This window comes from Rhinolophus sinicus, chromosome 8, assembly GCF_057876585.1.
Source record: "Rhinolophus sinicus isolate RSI-liver-muscle chromosome 8, RSI-T2T, whole genome shotgun sequence".
Classification (NCBI taxonomy): domain Eukaryota; kingdom Metazoa; phylum Chordata; class Mammalia; order Chiroptera; family Rhinolophidae; genus Rhinolophus; species Rhinolophus sinicus.
The window spans coordinates 36,346,850-36,367,021 of NC_142508.1; the positions used below are offsets into that span (position 1 = coordinate 36,346,850).

Below are 20,172 nucleotides of genomic sequence, written 5' to 3' on the forward strand. Positions count from 1 at the left end.
TGAGACCAAACAGAAAACCTCATCCCATATCTCCCCTGCTTGGGAGAATGAGACCAAAGGGGGAATTTACTCAACCCCTGATCACAGCACAGAAATCACCTCACATACAGGAACAAATAAAAGCTAATAGACAAAAGCTCACATCAACCAATGAAGACAAATTTTTCTCATCTTCCCTACAAGGGGTGAAGTCATGCTAATTACATTGAATGTGCAAGCTCATGAAACACATAATCATACAATAGAACATTAAAACTGGGATATAATTGGCTGAGGGCCACCCTCATCAAAGAGATAATATGTCACAAACCATGTACACAAGCTAGTTGCATATGAATTCACCTAGTATGTCTTTACCAATTATTGCCTTTATCAGTGTAGCAACTCTCAGATCCAGTCTGCCCTTCTTAAATCCACTTAATGATGCCTGACCTTGTGACCCTGTCTCCTACATCAGCTGGCACAGTCTTAATAGTACAGGAGGGACATTATGTGGCCATAACAAAAGGGGTTCTTTCTGGGTCTGGTATGCTTTTTTTGGAAAGCATGGCTGCAGGCAGATTGGCAGGCTGGAATTCCACTGGCCTTCACCTTAATGTTCTTCGATGATGTGCTCCATCTCCCAGAGGCTCCAGTGAGTTGAGTTTATGCACCATCAGTGGGTCATACCTTGTGAACCAAGTATGCCCCACTGGCACCTTTCAGTGAGCCCTGCCACTTATAAGCTACTCCCCTTTCAAGTTACTTTGTCATTGGCAAGCTGCACGGAACTATGGCAGCCTCATGTCTCCAATGAAGTGTGAATTTGACTCCAGGATTAAAAGAATCCCTCTTCCGAGTTCTTAGTTCCTCCCTTTCTTAGTTTCCCTGTCTCCCTTAACTCGGGAGCTAGTGACTCCTTTTTGCGTTTTCTACTTCTGTATTGCTTGGAGTCCTTTCAATAGTTAACTACTTTTTAATTGTTAAGAACTCTTCAAATTACTGATAGTTCCCTCTCATGCTGAACCCTGACTGGTAAAGTACTTTTCATTTAAATTTGAGAAATCTACAAAAGAACTTTTTCCATATAAAGACAAATATAGACAATTAAAAAGCAACAAGAAGATAAAAAATTATGAAAGCTGTTCTTACTGTTTGGGGATTGGGGCAAAGGTAGATTTGATCAGGGAGGAGCCTAAGTACTGCTTCAACTGCATTGCTAGCATTCCTTTACCCCTTTATCTCCTAGGTATTTGTTTTCTTTTTTGAGCATCATCAGAGTACATAAACATTGTATTTACTCTTTTTAGTAATTATGATCAGAGTCAAAAATAATTTTCTGTTGTTATTCTTCAACTTCATTGCATCTTTCCTCTGGCATCTTCATTCTTCTACATAGCAGCTGTAATTTTATTTTGTTTTTTTTGATTTTTTTCTTTAATTGTATTATTTCTCCACTAAGAACTTGAGAACTCTTTCCACTCAAGAGTGTTCATGTATACCTCATGAATTAGTTATAGCTGCTTTAAAGTCTTTTCGTTGATGACCCTAATGCCCCATTCATCACGTTTGTCATGTGATGATTATCTTTCCCCTTATAATTGGTCAGATTTTCCTGGTTCTTTGTGTGTTGAGTAAATTCGTGTTGTACCCTGGGCATTTTGATTATAATGTTGTGAGTCTATCCTGTTACAATCCTCTGGAGAATGCTGATTTGTTTTAGAATGCAGTCAGCCTAGCTGTATTCAGATCATAAATCTTTTGAATACGGTAGTAGGTCCTGATAAAAACGAACTGGCACTTTAAGTGAATTGATCTGGGAGTTGGAACTGAGCATCCATCTATGGATGGAGCTGGGCTTCCTATTCTTCTCTAGTTTTGACTTCCTGCAAGGTGAAGAGGCGGGGGAACATATATAGCAGCCATCGGAGAGGGGAGAGCAGATGCTGCACTTGGGTATGTGGAGGTGCATGTTTTCAGGGCCGCAGTGGTCTTTGTTTCCCAAATAAATCCCATCTTTGGCGGGCTACCTGGAATATTGTGTCCAGTCGACATTCGTATGTCGTCAGCACAATTTCCAAAGCCCTTGTTATGCTCTTTGTGTAAGCCGCCATATGAACCACTCAGTGAGCATTGAGACCACAAGTGCTGACTTACATCACAGTAGTTTTATTTTACTTCTTAATGTGCTTTTCACATGTGCAGCAGGGCATGAGTCCGGAGTCTGGGATTTATGTCAGCTCTTCCACAGAACAACGGGGCTCTCCTTCAGCTTTCCAGAATTTTCCCCAGTCTCTGGTTCCCTGGGACCCCCTTTACTAGTACTTTCAAGTACTCGAGCTAGAAAGATAGAGCACTCAAAGATTTTTTTATCTTTTACCAGATGTAGATGTGACCGTGTTCTATATGCTTACCCTGAAATTCCTGGAATTTCTCCAATGTTTTTCATTCTTTTTCCCTAACTAGTTAAATCTTTTCTGAACTCATCTTTTAATAGAAATTCCTTAACTCCAGACAAGAGCAATTAAGGCAAACAACTAATATTTTGATATTAGTCTTTGCTATTCATTTAATATTTGTCTCTTATTACTTAGGAAATTTCAAGTGTTTTAAGATCTCTATGCCAGAAACTAGCTCACTGCATAACACACTATAGGAGGCAGGGTAGCTCAGCACAGAACACTCTCAAACACAATTTTCAGACCTTCATCTGCACAAGAATCAACTGAGTAACCCCTTGAAAATTGAGATTCATGGACCATCCAGGTTTAGAGATCCTGTGGTGGGGCTCAGGAACCTGGGTTTTCAATATACACACCAGGAGATTTTGCTATAGCCAGACAACAGGCAGGTCACGTTATTAACATGACTAATCCTGTTTGAGTTTGGGTCTCTACTTTATTATTGGGGAATCACAAAATCCCCCTCTGCAGTGTGCAGAGAAATTTCAATCAAGTATGTAATGTGACATCACCAAACCAGTTAGGTTGGAGGCATGCAGATGAAGTATTTTCTTTGGTCAAATGACTTTTGCTCTGATTTCCCAGTATGTTAACAGGCTGGACTTTGGAGGAGGGCTGGTTGGTTTCCTGTGCAAAGCCCAACAGATCCCTTCAGCAGTACCTCCACTTTTTCTGAGTTTAGGATTCTCATTAGTTACCATCCTAGAGAAGCCATGTTCCCGATTTGGGCCTGTTCTCTGCCTCTGCCCCACCCCTAATACTGGCCCAGTTTCTCAGCCAACATCCAAGAGTCCATCATGTCTGAGCTCCAACTCCTGCAATGGCCTAACTTCCCAAATATCAAGCCTGCCCTTGCTTTTGGCTTCTCCCTCTTACTGGCCTCAGTACTTCCTCTCCCTTTTCTCTTCTACTTCCAAATATCCTGAAATTCTCTTTAATGCACATGTGTATTGTGTCTGTTGTAGATGTATTTTACCACATCTTCCCTTTCCCTGGGTAGAGAATGCATTCTTTGCTATAGGAACAACCACATCCGCTCCAAGATGACTTCTGTTGTTCAAAGTGTCACAATAGCTGCGGCCACTATTGAAGGTATTAATTGGAGAAAAACAGCCCTTTAGATAGTCCACCAAGAGGGTTTATTCAGGAGAACAAAACCACCATAGCAGTGTAGGAACACACACCTTCTGACTGGCTGCATACATGCCAAAGAGTGCGAGCTCTCCAACATGCTCCCTATATATCCCCCCACCACAGGAAGTTAGAACCATAAAGTTTAACAGGAAGCCCAACTCCACCAATAGATGTCCCAGGTCCTGGCTCACTTTTCTTAAAGTGCCAGTTCACTTTTATCATTCTCCACTTTGATCACGATCTTTTCTCCAAAACCATCGTTGATCAACAGTCAGGTCTTTAGATCTTGTCTTCCAATCCTGAGCCTTTTGTCCCTTGATGTCAGGAAGCATTTCCTCTGGGTGTCATCTCTTACATCAGAGGGAGAGTGCAAGGATCGGGAACAGCTGATGTCCAGGGTTGATAGTCATCAGGAACAGAACTTAAAACAATAAGAATTACAGGTAAAATTAGGACATAACAACCTAGCTTATGTGACAGGGGCAAACCAGGAGCCCAAGCTGATAGGTAATGAGACAAAGGCAATTACCACCTTAAATAGACTCAAGTTCCAGAAAGATGTGGTAACTTGTCTCCTCAGAGGTCACCTGCTTTAAATTTTGACAACTTCAGTTTCAGTTCACCAGACTGTGCACTTCCAGTCAGGATTTGGTGCCTTCTTTAGGTGTGACACTAATATCTGAGAGTCTGCTCCCTGCAGTTTAGCAGCACAGGGGTTAGTCAACAGTACCTGCTAAGGGCCCTTCCAGCATGGCTGGAGGGAATCCGTTTTGAGGAATCTTTTTCCAATAAACAAAATCTCCAAGTGGGGCCGGCCCGGTGGCTCAGGCGGTTGGAGCTCCGTGCTCCTAACATGGAAGGCTGCCGGTTCGACTCCCACATGCGCCAGTGGGCTCTCAACCACAAGGTTGCTGGTTCAATTCCTGCGAGGGATGGTGGACTGTGCCCCCTGCAAATAACAATGGCAACTGGACCTGGAGCTGAGCTGCGCCCTCCACAACTAAGATTGAAAGGACAACAACTTGACTTGGAAAAAATCCTGGAAGTACACACTGTTCCCCAGTAAAATCCTGTTCCCTTTCCCCAATAAAAAACTCTTAAAAAAACAAAAAAATTTCCAATTTGTGCAGTATGTATTTTCTTCATTTCCCTGGAGTGCACAATGAAATGACTTTTCTATTAAAGCATGGTATTGTCAATAGAAGCAATAAAGCCTTTACAATCTTGAAGTATGTCTCCTTTCACCAACTGTGGATCAAGAGAGGCAGAGGCCAAATGCATAGGGCATCCGGTAGTTATCTCAAAAGGTGAAGGCTTATGAGTCCCAAAAGGAGTAGATCTGAGATTTAAAAGGATTAATGGCAATGCTTTTGTCCAAGGTATCTGAAGAGTTTCTGTAAATTTTGCCAATTAGTGCATCTTAATAATGTGCCAATTAGTGAGTCTTAATAATACCATTAGTGCATTCAACCAATCCTGAAGATTGAGGATGGGAAGCACAGTGAAAATGTAGGACTGACCAAACAGCAGACTTGCTTTAGCACCTGACCAGTGAAATGGGTTCTTGGATCATTGTGGAGTTCAAGAGCAGTTCCCCAAGCAGGAATAATCTTCTCTAATAGTATTTTAGCCACTGCAGATGCATTAGCTTCATCCAGTGAAGGACAGCTCTGGTCCAGTGAGAACACATACATATCACGACCAAAACATACTTGTATCCATGAGATGGGGGAAGCTGTATGAAGTCTTATTTGCCAGATTGCAAATGGTCCATTTGGCAACTTAACATGTCCAGGGACAGTGTGAAAAGGCTTCCCCGACTTATACTTTGGGCAGGTGGGACACCTGCCCAAATGTAGGTACTTTTCACAGCCTTATTAATATGTCCCAACCAGTATTGGTGCATGAAAGCTACCATTTTGTCAACTGACCAATGGTTCAATGCATGTACAGTGGTTAGGAGTGGGAATTTTAGTTTATTTTCCTTATTAGACCAGCAATTGTTGGATTTCCAGTCATGTTTTTTTTTTTTTTTTTTTTCTCCAGGAGCTGATTGTTGGGCTTCTCTGGCCAGTTTTTGTAAGTTATCAACTGGAGAAGCTTTTCTCTGGACCATGACAGAGGTTTGACTGCTGCTGATGACTTCAAGGGCAGCATTTTTAGCAGAAATGTAGCCAGGTGATTTCCTTTGGCTTCCAGAGTCAAGTTTAGAATGTCCTGGAATCTTAATCATGGCTAAGGTCATCAGGTGGAAGTATAGTGTCCAATAATTCCCATACATATGGACCATTTTAAATTTTATCTCCATTGGAGGTAAGGAAGCCACATTGTTTCCATAGCATTCCAAAGTCATGAACTACTCCAAAAGCATATCTACCATCAGTATAAATGTTGACAGCATTGCTCATTTCTAAAATACAAACTCCAGTGAGGGCATATAATTCAGCCTGCTGTGCTGAAGTGGCCAGAGGCAAAGGTGCTGCCTCAGTGACCTCTGAAGGGGCTACAACATAATTAGCGCAGTATTCACCACTGTTGTTTTGTAAGTATGAACCATCAGTGAACTATGAGAAATCAGCTTTACCCAGAGAGATCTTCCGTAAATCGTCACGAGGAGTCAGAAGGTGGTCTGTCAGTGTCAGGCAGTCGTGAGGGGCTTCCTCAGTCTCAGAAGGAAGAAAAGTAGCTGGATTAAGGCGATCACAGTGCGAACGGGTTATATGGGAAACAGTTCACAGAAGGATTTCTTAGGAAGTAAGGTGGCTGACTGACATGCTGGGTGTGATGAGAATTCAGGAGAGCTTTAACTGCATGAACCACAAAAATGGTTAGAGGGGATCCCACAACAATCTTCTCTGTGGCCTTAACCAGGAGGGCAGTAGCAATGGCTCTGAGGCAAGTGTGGTATCCCCGAGCCGCAGGGTCCAGTTTCTGACTACAGTGTCCTGGGGGTTTATGTTAATCCATATGTTTCTGAGTAGGAACCGCAAGGGCATTTTCTGCCTTTTCATGCACAGGAAGAAAGAAGGGAATCTGGTAGTTGGGATGCCCAAGAGCTGGTGGGTTCATTAAACTCTCCTTCAAGGCCTTAAAGGCCATGTCATCCTGTTCTTCCCATGAAATAGGGTCAGGATTGTCCTTCCTTAATAGGACATACAGAGGTTTTGCCATAAGAGAGATTTGGGATCCAATTCTGGTAATAGCCACCTAGCCCAAGAAAACCTCGCAATTGGCATTTAGTTTTGGGCCTTGGGAACCTTAGGATGCTGTAATGATGAGCGGGGAAAAAAGAAGGAAGAGAGACCACGCTAGAGTGGGGCTAATGAATTTATTTATCAATATCTAATCAATGTATTTAGCAATATGCAATAGCAAAAGACAAAGGCAATTAATAGAATGTGCTAATGACAGAAAGTAAAGGTGGTTAAGACTAAACTATATACATTGATAACAATGTCATGTCACAGGAGTAAACATACATATAAGTTTAAGAGATCCCAACATATGTTTACTATTGATCAAAAATCACTTGGCTAAATACACAACATCAGTAAGGAGGATCCAAAAGCAGAAATAAGTTCTATAGAATAGTAACTATTATAGTAGATGTCAAAAGCTCACCAAACGGGGGGAGAACAGCACTGGAAAAGTCATACATCAAAACCTTGCCAGGTCTGTAGCTGAGAGAAACTCAGGCGTCTCCCACACCGCTGCTTGCTAGTTCCCAAGAATGCTGCTGTTGTTGTCTTTGTTGTTAGAAGTCAAGGCGTCTTCTGATGTTGTAAGCTGCAAGCTGCATACAAGTTTTCTAGATGCTAACAAGTTCTCAGGAAGGCTAACCGTGGGGAACAACACTGGAGAGGCCGGGAACCAGCCAGACCTCACCAGGTTCACGGCAGAAATTCAGGACATCCCCTGGTGGTGTAAGCTTCATGTTGCTGGGAGTCTTCAAAATGTTAGAATGATGAAGAATCACCAATGACAAATGACCAAATGATGAAATAATAATTCATTATAATTAATAATGCCAACTGAGGTCTGTCATATATTTTCTCAGATGTACCTTAGAGCCAAGTTTTTTGTTCCTGCCTCCCCCTCCAGGAATGGCCAGTTCTCGGAGGGTCCGGCAGTTACTGATATGAATGCTGCCCATCCAGCCAAAGGGCAATTCATCCGGATAAGCAATATCTCCTGTTCTTGCCTGGGACCATCAGCCCAAGGTCTTCCAAAGCCTGGTAACATGCCTGTCACGTCGTCCTGATATAACTTAGCTGCTTCTTTACTTCATCTGCTGATGTGGGTGAAGCAGACAGAACAAAGAGGGAATTCTCTCAACCCCTGATCAAGAATGAGACCAAGGGGGGAGGGAATTTACTCAACCCCTGATCACAGCACAGAAATCACCTCACATACAGGAACAGATAAAAGCTAATAGAAGTCATTGGTTTGCTTTTTGTTCCCTCACATGAAAGACTCCATGTGAGGTGATGGTTAAGTTTTGTCTATTGACTCTTTGTTCTCTCATATGAGAGGCTACATGTTATTACCAATAAATACAAATTTTGAGGCCGAATTGTAGGGTAGATGTTGAGGAAAATTTGTCTTCATTGGTTGATGTGAGCTTTTGTCTATTAGCTTTTATCTTTTCCTGTATGTGAGGTGATTTCTGTGCTGTGATCAGGGGTTGAGTAAATTCCCCCCTTGGTCTCATTCTCCTGAGCAGGGGAGACTTGAGATGAGCTTTTCTGTTTGGTCTCATTCTCTTGAGTAGGGGAGATATGAGATGATGTTTGTTGTTCTGTCTGTGCTGTGAGGTGATGGTTAGCTTAGGGTTAAAGAAATTCTTGATCAGGGGTTGAGAGAATTCCCTCTTTGTTCTGTTTCGCCCACATCAGCAGACGGAGTGAAGAAGTAGCTAAGTTATATCAGGACGACCTGACAGGCAGGTTACCAGGCTTTGGAAGACCTTGGGCTGATGGTCCCAAGCAAGAACAGTAGGTATTGCTTATCCGGATGAATTGGCCCTTTGGCCGGATGGACAACATTCATATCAGTAACTGCTGGACCTGGAACTGGCCATTCCCAGAGGGGGAGGCAGGAACAGGAAACTTGGCTCTAAGGTACGTCTGAGAAAATATATAAGACAGACCTCAGTTAACAGTATTAATTATTATTTCATCATTTGGTCATTTGTCATTGGTGATTCTTCATCATTCTAACATTTTGAAGACTCCCAGCAACATGCAGCTTACAACACCAAGGGATGTCCTGACTTCCAGCTGCAAACCTGGTGAGGTCTGGCTGGTTCCCAGCCTCTCCAGTGTTGTTCCCCACGGTTAGCCTTCTTGAGAACTTGTTAGCATCTAGAAAACTTGTGCACAGCTTGCAGCTTATAGCACCAGAAGACGCCTTGACTTCTAACAACAACGATAACAACAGCAACATTCTTGGGAACTAACAAGCAGGCGTGTGGGAGACGCCTGAGTTTCTCTCAGCTACAGACGTGACTAGGTTTTGATTTATGGCTTTTCTAGTACTGTTCTCCCCCAGTTTGGTGAGCTTTTGACATCTACTGTAATAGTCATTATCCCATAGAGCTTATGACTGGTGTTGGATACTCCTTACTGATGTTATTTGTGTATTTAGCCAAGCGATTTTTGATCAATAGTAAACATATGTTGAGATCTCTTAAACTTGTAAGTATGTGTACTCCTGTGACATGACATTGATATCAATGTATATAGTTTAGTCTTAGCCACCTTTACTTTCTGTCATTAGCAGATTCTGTTAATTGCCTTTGTCTTTTGCTATTGCATATTGCTAAATACATTGATTAAATGTTGCTAAATAAATTCATTAGCCCCATTCTAGCGTATGTTCCTCCTCCTTTTCCCCACTCATCATTACAGATGCCGTGGACCTTGTGGGGACAGAGCCCCAGACAGCAGTTTCCAGGCTCTCGGCCTCATGTGGAAAGGTGCTGGCTCGGGTAGTAGATGGTCATCAGCTGTGACAAGTTGGCCATCAGCTGTTACCGGTTAGCCATTAGCCACTGATATAACTGCTATGACTACGTTGGTTGGCTCTGTTGGTGTTCCTTTTTGGCCTCACCATATTCTGCGTTCTTGTGCAGGGAGCGGGACCAGAGACCCACATGACACATGGCTCAGCGAGCAGGGTGTGGTGCTGGCCAAAACTCTCCAAAAGTAGGTGGAGCAGCTTGTGCATATGGGCGCTCAGTTTCGGGAAGCCCGTGAGGAGCAGCACCGGGAACAGGAGGCACGATCTGCTTGGGAGAAATGTGCCCCTTCAGTGGCCTCTCAAGCCTCTGAATGGCACGCCACCCTGTTGGCTGTGGCGGCGTCACCTTCCTTTTGGTGGTCCGCTGCTGCCGTGGGCTCCTAGAGTTGTGGGCATCTGACACCAAGGCCTCCACCCAATTGGACGCCTGGTGCAGTGAGCAGGATTCTGGCCAGGTAGGGATGGTGTCTGACTCTGGGCAGGACGACATGTGGCCCCCACACAGTGTGTGGTGCCCAGTAGCCACTGTTCTCAGGAGTTGGATCCCTGAGGAGGAGTGGCAGGACATGGATGGCTCTCTGGCCAGTGTAGAGAGGGCCCTGCATATTCTAGCTAAGCGGTTGCCGGAGGAGGCGAAGGGTACAGCTGGCCATGTGGGCTGGATGTTCCTCACCGCGTTGGGTCGTAACACTGGAGGCGCGCTTAATGAAATAGCCCAGGTGCAGGATCAGCAGTCCCGATGGGAGGTGCTGGAAGCTCAGGCCTGCCAGTTTGAGAGGAGGAGCCCCACAGTGGAGACTCTGAGGCAGAGGCAGATGATGTGAGTGGAGACAATGTAGCTCCCAACATCCATGCCTGGCCCATCCTGAAGCAAAAGGTAAAGCATGAGCAACCTTTGGGCCCTGGGGTATTGCTGCCGGCAACCCAGTTGTGACTGAGTTCACAACCTATACCCCTTACACTTGCACTGACTTGCAGGAGCCGGGGAGGCAGTACAGACAGCGCCCTGGAAAGCCGATCTCAGCTTGGCTGCTACATTTATGGGATGAGGGGACAGACAGCATTCTCTGCTCCCCAGGAGAAATGGAAAAGCTAGCCTCCATGACAGTGCATCTGTTCTTGCGATAAAGGTTACAGAATTGCCATAGGTTGGCCCAAGACCAGGGCAACCACACTCTAATGGAGTGGCTCACTGCTGCGCATACACAGTATGGGGAGAGGCTCGCGAGCTGTCAGAAACTGAGTAAATGGCAATCGCATACTGAACTTAAATCATCTGTACAATGGGTATGAGACATGCTATGTTCAACCCTAATATGGGAAGGCCTGATGACGAGCGTTTTACAACCAGCATGAGAGATCTGGTTTTGGATACTGTCCCTGCAAGTGCTTTTGGATCCTTGGTTGCCATTCTTATGCCCTATGTGGGGCGGTGGATCCATGAAGTTACCACCACCATGGCCAGCATGGGGGATGTTGAAAGCCAGCAGCAAGGGAAGTCAAGACCTGGAAGCCCAAATCAAAAGTAAGGGGGTGAGGGCTGGCCCGGTGGCTCAGGCGGTTAGAGCTCCATGCTCCTAACTCCGAAGGCTGCCAGTTCGATTCCCACATGGGCCAGTGGGCTCTCAACCACAAGGTTGCCAGTTCAATTCCTCGAGTCCTGCAAGGGATGGTGGGCTCAGCCCCCTGCAACTAAAATTGAACATGGCACCTTGAGCTGAGCTGCCGCTGAGCTCCCAGATGGCTCAGTTGGTTGGAGCATGTCTTCTCAACCACAAGGTTGCCGGTTCGACTCCCGCAAGGATGGTGGGCAGCGTCCCCTGCAACTAACAACGGCAACTGGACCTGGAGCTGAGCTGCGCCCTCCACAATTAAGACTGAAAGAACAACAACGTGAAGCTGAACAGAACCCTACACAACTAAGATTGAAAGGACAACAACTTGACTTGGAGAAAAGTCCTGAAAGTGCACACTGTTCCCCAATAAAGTCCTGTTCCCCTTCCCCAATAAAATATTAAAAAAAAAAAAAAAAGTAAGGGGGTGAGGTCACGGGCCTGAGAGAGTAACACGCATGCAGATGTGGCATGATCTCGTGGCAGCAGGGGTTGATCAGGAATAGACAGATAACCCAATGCACTCCTGTTGGAACTTTGGAAACAGCTGTGACTGGAACAGCAATTCTGGTGAAGCCTAAAGGAGAAGTCTAGGAAAGCATGACCTGTGTTCTTTCAGGACTTCATGCGGCCGCTTGAGGCTGAGGCTGACTCCTTTTAGCTTGATTAAAAGGAGTTGGCCTCAAGCGGCCGCATGAAGTACCCGATCAGAGGGGACAAGCGGGGACCGGAGGCCCCACATGGAACTGTCCATACATTAGTCCCCTGCTAATGTGCAAAGGGTTTTGGCTCTAGTTGACACTGGTGCAGACTGCAGTCTTATTTATGGGAACCCAGAACTGTTCCCTGGACCAGCAAGCTGCATTGATGGCTATAGGGGAAAGACTGACTGTAAAAGCTGTTTTCTTACCACTGGGTATAGGAAGGCTTCCCCCTCGTACCTACAAGGTGTATGTCTCCCCTGTTCTGGAATACATTCTAGGAGTGCACGTGCTACATGGCTTCAGTTTACAGACGTCAGTAGGAGAGTTCCGTCTACGGATCCGGGTGGTGGAAGCGGTGACACGCGGGCATGCTCACCACCCTCCTCAAGTGTTGCTGCAGCCCTGGCGCGTGGTTACAGAGCGACAGTACCACCTGCCAGGAGGACAGGAGGAGATTGGTTGTACAATATTGGAATTGGAAAAGGCACATATAGTGAGGCCAACGCACAGTCCCTTTAACTCCCCAGTATGGCCTGTCAAGAAGCCAGATGGGACCTGGCGAATGACTGTGGACCATAGGGAGTTAAATAAGGTGATGCCACTTTTGCATGTGGCAGTGCCTTCAATACACGATTTGATGGATGGTCTGACTGTCCGCCTGGGAACGTATCACTATGTAGTGGACTTGGCCAATGCTTTTTTCTCTATTGACATTGCACCTGACTGTCAAGAGCAGTTTGCTTTTACTTGGGACGGGCAGCAGTGGACTTTTCAAGTCCTTCTACAGGGATACTTGCACAACCCCACTATTTGCCGTGGGCTCGTAGCCCAAGATTTGGCACAGTGGGATCACCCATCCTCTGTGATCTTGTTTCACTCTGTTGATGACATATTAGTAACTTCTGATTCTCTTTCAGATTTAGATCAAGCAGCTCCCTCTCTCCTCCGCCACTTTAAGTCACGTGGCTGGGTGGTGAATGAGGCAAAGGTCCAAGGCCCCGGCTCATCTGTCCAGTTTTTGGATGTTGTGTGTTTGGTTGTTGTGTGGTTGAGTAAGACAAAGGTCATACCTGAGGCGATTATTGATAAGATACAAGCATTTCCTCGGCTGACCAAGGTTTCCCAACTGCAGACGTATTTGGGTCGGCTGGGGTATTGGCATTGGCGGGTGTTTGTACCCCATTTAGCACAAATGGCAAGGCCCTTGTGTAACATGATAAAAAGGGGGGTCTCATAGGAGAGGCTATAGAGCAAGGCTTTGTTGCCACAAAACGGGCAGTGTAGCAGGCACAGGTTCTGCAAGTAGTAGACCCTGGTTGTCTGTTTGAACTTGATGCTCACATAACCCAAGAGGGGTACGGTTGGGGCCTCTGGCAACGGCAGGAGCATCTCCAGTTGCCAGTGGGATTTTGGTCCCAATTGTGGAGAAGAGCGGAAGTCCACTACTCTCTAATAAAGAGCTGGCTGCTGTGTACGCAGCCCTAATGGCCACAGAAGCCATCACAGGAACGGCATGGGTGTTGGTTTGAACAACCTATCCCGTCCGGGGGTGGGTCTGTACGTGGACCCAGGGACCCAAAATGGGGGTGGCACAGACCACCACCCTCGCCAAGTGGGGTGCCTACTTGGAGCAACATAGCACCCTTAGTTCAAGCCCTTTGAGCACAGAGCTACAGCAAGTCCTGGGGCCTGTGGAGCTTGTAGCCCAGGCGAGCCAAGCGCTCTGCCTAGGGGGCAGGACTTGGAGCCCTCTCCCTACAAAGGACAGCCCCCAGTACCTGAGGATGCCTGGTATACTGATGGTTCTAGCTGGAGAGCTGCAGCTAGACGGCTATTTGGACGGCTATTGGTGTGCAGCCCAGCAGACACCATTTGGTTTGATACCAGTACGGGCCAGAGTAGCCAGTGGGCTGAGCTATGAGCTGTGTGGATGGTAATCAGCCATGAGCCTGGGCCCCTAGTTATTTGTACTGACAGCTGGGCGGTGTTCCGGGGCCTAACGTTGTGGCTCCTCATGTGGAAACACCAAAACTGGTTGGTAGGACACCGTCCACTGTGGGGTCAAGCCATGTGGCAGGACCTCGGGGACCTAGGGCAGAGAAAGGAGGTGACCCTAATGCATGTCACAGGTCACTCCCCCTTAGTGTCCCCGGGTAATGATGAAGCAGATGCCCTAGCACGGTTCCGATGGTTAGGACGGGCCCCTGCCACTGACGTGGCCCACTGGCTGCATAGGAAATTGCAGCACACTGGAAGCCGAACCATGCTAGGATCTGCCTTTGAAATGGCAAGAGATAGCAGATGCCTGCTATAACTGTGCTGTCTGTGCCCAGGACAGCCCCCAAAGGTGGAGGCTCCCCTGGGAGACACAGCAGGTTACGCAAGGGAGGGTGCCCCTCACTCACTGGCAAGTGGATTACATTGGACCCCTGCCTAAGGCCCGCAATGAGATATACGCATTCACAGCAGTGGACACTGCTACGGGGTTGATGTTTGCTTTGCCGGGTCCGGCTGCGGGTCAGTGACATACAGTGGTTGCTCTTACACGGTTGTGCGCCCTCTCTGGGCACCACTAAGTTATTGAAAGTGACAGGGATACCCATTTTACGGGGCAAGAAGTGCAGTGCTGGGCTGCCTGGATGGACATCAATGGTTGTTTCATACGCTGTATAACCCACGAGCAGCCGGCATGATTGAACGTTACAATGGCCTTTTGAAGCAAGGCCTCTGGGTGTCAAACCACCCTCCCACAATGTGCGACTGGGCCTCGTGTCTGTGGGACGTCTTGAGAGTCCTGAATGAGAGACCACAGAAATGAGGGCCCGCGCCAGCAGAAGCTCTGCTACATTGAACGGCCACTCCCATTCAGTTACAGGTTATAAGTGAGACTGTTAAAGCCAGGCTATGGCAGAAATGGAAACATTTTGCTGCCAGCACCCACATGCTTGAAAGCAGGGGAACGGCAGCAATGGATTTGGCCCTGGCAGGTCAAAAGCCCCACTGTCGGTGGTTGGGCCTGATAGCCCCATGGGGAGTTATTCTGACCAATGATTTACAAGTGACGCCAGGGGTGGGGCCGAGTGGCTGCTGTAATTGACTGCTGTATATGGAGGTCCCGATGCTGGGACGATTTTGTGGGGAACCTATGTGCTCTCACTATGGCCTATTATGGGGTCCCCTGTTCTGCTATGTGTTGAAACTGCGCAAGGGACCCCAAACCAGGAAAGGCGCCAATGGCAGCGACCCTCCTTTCCCAGGACAAAAAGCTGGCATGTATCCTCCCAGATGGAAGGGATTTGCCATTGTTGGTTCCTGTGACTACTGTTTCTTTCTGCCTGTAGGTGCCTATAGGCTAATATAACATGGGGCCTGTCACGGAAGACACTTGTCGATTGTGAGGTGAGATCCTGGAGGGGTGGAGTGTGGGGACAGAGCCAGGAGAGCAGTTTCCAGGCTCTCGACCTCACGTGGAAAGTTGCTGACTCAGGTAGTAGACGGCCATCAGCTGTTACTTATTAGCCATTTGCCACTAATACAACTGCCTTGGCTACGCAAGGGGTGGTTACCTTGTTGGCAGAGAAGCGGACGGCAGATTGGGGTTCCTGCTTAATGTGTCTCCAACCCAGCCACCAGTGAGCAATAGTGGTAGGAAACCCCTATCCATGGCTCTGTTAGTGTTCCTTTTTGGTCTCACCATATCCTGCGTTCTTGTGGGGGGAGGAGGGGTGCAGGGCCAGAGTCCCATGACACTCCCATTCAGCAATACTCATCCAATGTCTTGCTAGGTCTTAACCAACTAACATATTAATTAGCTGATATAAATCAGAAAACCCCAGCTGAGAGGCTCTAATAGTAATATCAAATTTCTTAGCAAACTTATTAGAGTCTTCAGTTACCTTAGGGAATTTCTTTCAATGGCTCGTAACTCAGCTTTAGTCCAGGGGACATAGGAGACGTGAGGTTTATTGGGATTTCCAGAGGGTTTAATCTTAAATCGGGAAGTACTAATAAGTTCTGAGGAAGGAGAAAGAGTCAAGAGAATGTGCAGCTGGGGGCTGAGCTGAAGGCAGAGGAGGCAGAGCCTGGAAAAAAAGAGCAGTGAAGGAAGGGCAAGGCAGCACTGTGGAGGAAGAGCATGAGGTTTTGGTGCCCTTTTGTCTCTTTCTGAACTTCTCGCAGCCTGTTAACTTCGAGAGTTTATTTTCTAAATGGGCAACTGTAGATTCATAGCCTTGTTTGGAAACCTCAATATTCCATTCAAAATAGGCATTCCATTCCTCTTTCTTAATTCAGTGCTGTTATTATCCAATTTAGTTTTAAGAAAATCAAGCTTGGGAATCTCAAAAGTTCCCCCAAGTGGTCACTGATTCTTCGAATTCCTCTTAGATCTGTCCATTTAGTTAAATACGTGCACGAAAATGCCCCGTGGGTTTTAAACCTATACTCGGCCGGTGTCCCTGTTGGAAGGACACTTTTAGGAGCTTTGACAGCAGAGATTTTTTTTTTTTTTTTTTTAACTGGGCCCAAAACACTTCACAACTCGAGGAACCTGCAGGTCTTCCACTCGCCTCGCTCTGGAACAGTCTGATCACTGAGAACCAGCCCGGAGCCTAATAGCCAGTTCCAGGGAAATGACCAACTCTCAGGGAGTTAACCTGTTGACTGAGATAGATGGCACTTTCCTCACTTTCTCACAGAGACAGCACAGTCTAACAGGGCACAAAGTGACCAGTTTCAGGAGAATAACCTCTATCCCCAAAGGGACATTAGGTGAAGGCCAGTCTTTGTCGCAATGGACAACTTGCTTTCCAAAGAATTCAAGCTGACCTACCACAACCAGTACTCAGACAACACAAATAAGCCTCTAACATTCACACACACAATTAAAACAATTCCCGAATAAACCCTGGAGAACGTCAAGCGCAAAGCGTTGGCTCAGATCCAGGAGAGAATTTACCTGAGGCTGCCAAGCTGAGCAGCAACGGGCCTCAAGCCCAAACAGCTCAGTGAGGCCCCAGGGCCGGTTGCTCACCATTCAGAAGCCCCGAGTTCCTTCTTTTCTGGATTCTGGATGAGCCCCCAAGAATGTTAATTGTAGAAAATAGACTTTTAGATAGTCAGCCAAACGAAGGGTTTATTTGGGTGGGGGGGGGCCAGGGAAGAAGAAAACAAAATCACTACACGCAGCAAGAATCACTCCAACTGGCGCCAACATGCCAAAGATCGCCTACGCTCCAAGATGGCCCCTATATATCCTCCACCGCAGGAAGTTAGAACCATAAAGTTTAACAGGAAGTCAGGACTAGAGAGTACTAGGAAGCCCAGTTCCAGCCATAGAGCTCCCAGGTCCTGGCTCACTTTTCTTAAAGTGCCAGTTCACGTTTATCAAATGGCCGGTGTTTCAGTGGTCCTGAAAAGGTATGAGCGGGGTCTGATATGCTCCTGAGCATGTGTAATGCTCCTGGCTGGCTGCAGAGGCTTGGCCCTAGGTGCTTGTTCATCTCTGTACGGCACCTCTTTCAAGATGGTTACTCCAGTTTTGAAACCGCTGAGTGGGGGCCGCCATATTACACACCAAGTTTCAACTGCACAGAATCCAGTCCGTGGAAGGAAGCGGCCCTTTTCATCCACCGCCCCTGAGTGAGCCCGGAGGGCAAAGTGTGGGGACCGGAAGCGGAAGTGGTATGTGGAATTATTTTAAACCTCCCGTGGCGCGCTGAGGAATCTGTAGTTGTGCGGAGCTTAAGAAAGTGCTCGGGGAAGTTGGTGGCATCCATAATTGATGAAGGAGGTCTGTGGGTTTTGGGCGGTGGTCTGGGGGATCTGATTGTTACTAGTTACCGGAGGGGAGGCGTGGCTGTGAGTAGCGGTGTCGTAGGAGTGGCTGAGTTTTGGGGGTCTGTGTGGGGTATGGACCTGTGGGAGATAGGGATTACTTCTTGGGAACTTTTGGTGGTTGTGTGGGGGTGGTGATAACTTCAGCGTGGTGGGTCCGTGAATGGCGTGACATGCATGGTTCAGAATGAGATATTGTGGGCGTGAGTGGTAGGACATGCTCATTTGTGTTTGTGATTGAGTAGCTTGTCCGGGTCCTGCATTGGAATGAGAAGTTAAGTGAATTGTTGGAGGTCTTGATGGGTGGGGGTAGGGGTCACGGATTGGGGGGTGGGTTCTGTAATTTGAGTCCACAACTTTGGATAATGGACATGCTTTTTGGAGTTACATTTCTCTCAGCTGACATAGTGCCGTCCATTATAGCCAATCTTCTACTGAAACCCTGTTTTCAATTCTCCTTGGACCTCAAGTCATCCTCTCATTTTTACTATGAAAAATGAAAATACTTTGAAGTCGCAATATTGTGATTTATAAGCTATTTGATCTTGACCTACAGTTCTTGGCTCACAGCTTCTCACGCCCTTGGAATTAAGTCTTAAGTGTTGAAAGTGATAATAATGTCTTTTGTTATGTTAATGAGGTGACTTTTGGACCCCACCCTAAGGTGGAGGCTGGTTGCCTGGGGAACCAACCTTGTGATTAGGGGGTTTGAATTTTCAGTCCTTCCACCCCATACCCACATCTGGGAATAGGAGAGGGGCTTGAGGTTGAAACAGTTGCCAATGGCCAGTGAATAAATCAATTATAACTATGTAATGAGACCTACATAAAAATACAAAGGGATAGCTCATGGCCCCTTTTCTCTTAGAGCTTTCATGTTAGGCAACCAGAACACATCCACTCTGCCACCATGCTGGGCCCCAAGCTCCGTATGGACAGAAGCTCCTTTGTTCAGGATCTCAACTTATGTGTCTCATCATCTCGCTATTGTTTATATCCTTTAATATCTTTTGCAATAAATTGCAAATCTAGTCAGTAAACTGGTTTTTTTGAGTTCTTTGTGGCAGTTCAGAAAATTAATTGAACCTCAGGAGGGGATTGTGGGAACCTTAGCATCTGAAGTGGAGGGTGTGGTCTTGGGGGGCTGAACCCTTTACTATGGAATCCAATTCTCTCCAGGTAGTGCCAGAATTGAGTTGAATTCTCGAATACCTTGATGGTGGCTGAGAATTGCTTGGTGTGAGAAAGCCTAAACATGTTGGAATTAGGTTCGGGGAACCCCTTTTCAGAAGAGATTATATTGAATTAATATGCAGTAATATGTGTTGTGAAAGGTGTGGCTTTTGCCCTTTGTCCCTTTCACTTGAGTATTTCCTTTGGATGAAAAAGGGGTCATGTACTAAACCTGACAAGCTTAGGGGAGGCAAGCATGGTGGGCCCTACAAGCTCAGAGACCAGAATTAACCACACTGGATGGTCTGAACATAAAAATTCCTAACTAAAAGGAGGTCATGAGGGGTAGTCATCCTGGGCCTGTAGCTTTTTGGACAAAAGTCAATCTTTACCTTAAGTAAGACTGTCTATTGTCTTTTTGCTTCTAAGGACTGTCATTAATCCCTTTTTCTGAACCCCTCAAGGCATAGCCTCCACACCAGAGCATGAGACACAGAGCCCCTCATTGTTATCTTGCCTCCACATACCATCTCTGTGTGCTATGAATGTCAATTATTAACTATCCTGTACCCACCCATATAAAAGAAGTATGTGTCTCTCCATTTTACTTTTTATTCAACCCCAGAGATTTCCCCGCTTTGCTTTCTCCAGCCCCCTTAATCTACCACCAATGGATTTTATGTAACCCCCATTATGTCTCCTTCTTTGGTTCTAATGTATAAAATAAGCTGCAAAACTGCCATTCTTCAGAGCATTTTCTCAGTTTTATGAGATTCTTCTTTCTGGGAACTGTTGTCAGTTTGGCTCAAATAAACTCAAAATTCTCTACAGGATTGGATGTTTCTTACGTTGATAGTCCTTTCTAGTTGATCGTGACACAGGTAGTGAGAAAACAGCCAGTTTCCCCAAAATAATACTACCTAGAGACCACAATTGTTCAAATTTGGGTACGCTTCTTATTTATGCTTTTTAAAAAGTTATTAATTGAATAAGTTTTTATCACTTGAGCTTATACATACATGTCTGTATTATTAATTCTTTTGAAAATACTTTTTTAAAGCTCAAAAGACACTTTTAGTATTCTATCAAGTGAACGTATGGAATTTTGACTGGTATCACATTAAAAGCATAAATTTGGCAGAATAATCTACTTTTATCTTAATACAAATTGGTCCCTATCTCCAGCTCCTTAGAAAATTTTCTGGTTTTATGTAGGTTCTGGATATTTATGTTGTCTTTAGTGATTACACT

General features: G+C 46.0%; 1 protein-coding gene and 1 long non-coding RNA gene across 2 annotated transcripts in view; one reads left to right on the plus strand and one right to left on the minus strand.

Annotated features, from left to right (window-relative positions):
- Positions 1-3,563: 3,563 nt before the first annotated feature.
- LOC109439353 (uncharacterized) lies at positions 3,564-17,393 on the minus strand. The gene is made up of 2 exons (XR_016022199.1): positions 16,871-17,393; positions 3,564-3,996 (listed from the first exon to the last, which is right to left on the minus strand). It is a non-coding gene; the product is annotated as an uncharacterized LOC109439353 (long non-coding RNA).
- Positions 17,394-17,583: 190 nt separating this feature from the next.
- LOC148757525 (uncharacterized) overlaps positions 17,584-20,172 on the plus strand; it is a 30,056-nt gene continuing 27,467 nt past the window's right edge. The window contains exon 1 of the mRNA XM_088800515.1: positions 17,584-17,704. The gene's annotated coding sequence lies outside the window, so the exon portion shown is untranslated. The remainder of the gene's footprint in view (positions 17,705-20,172) is intronic.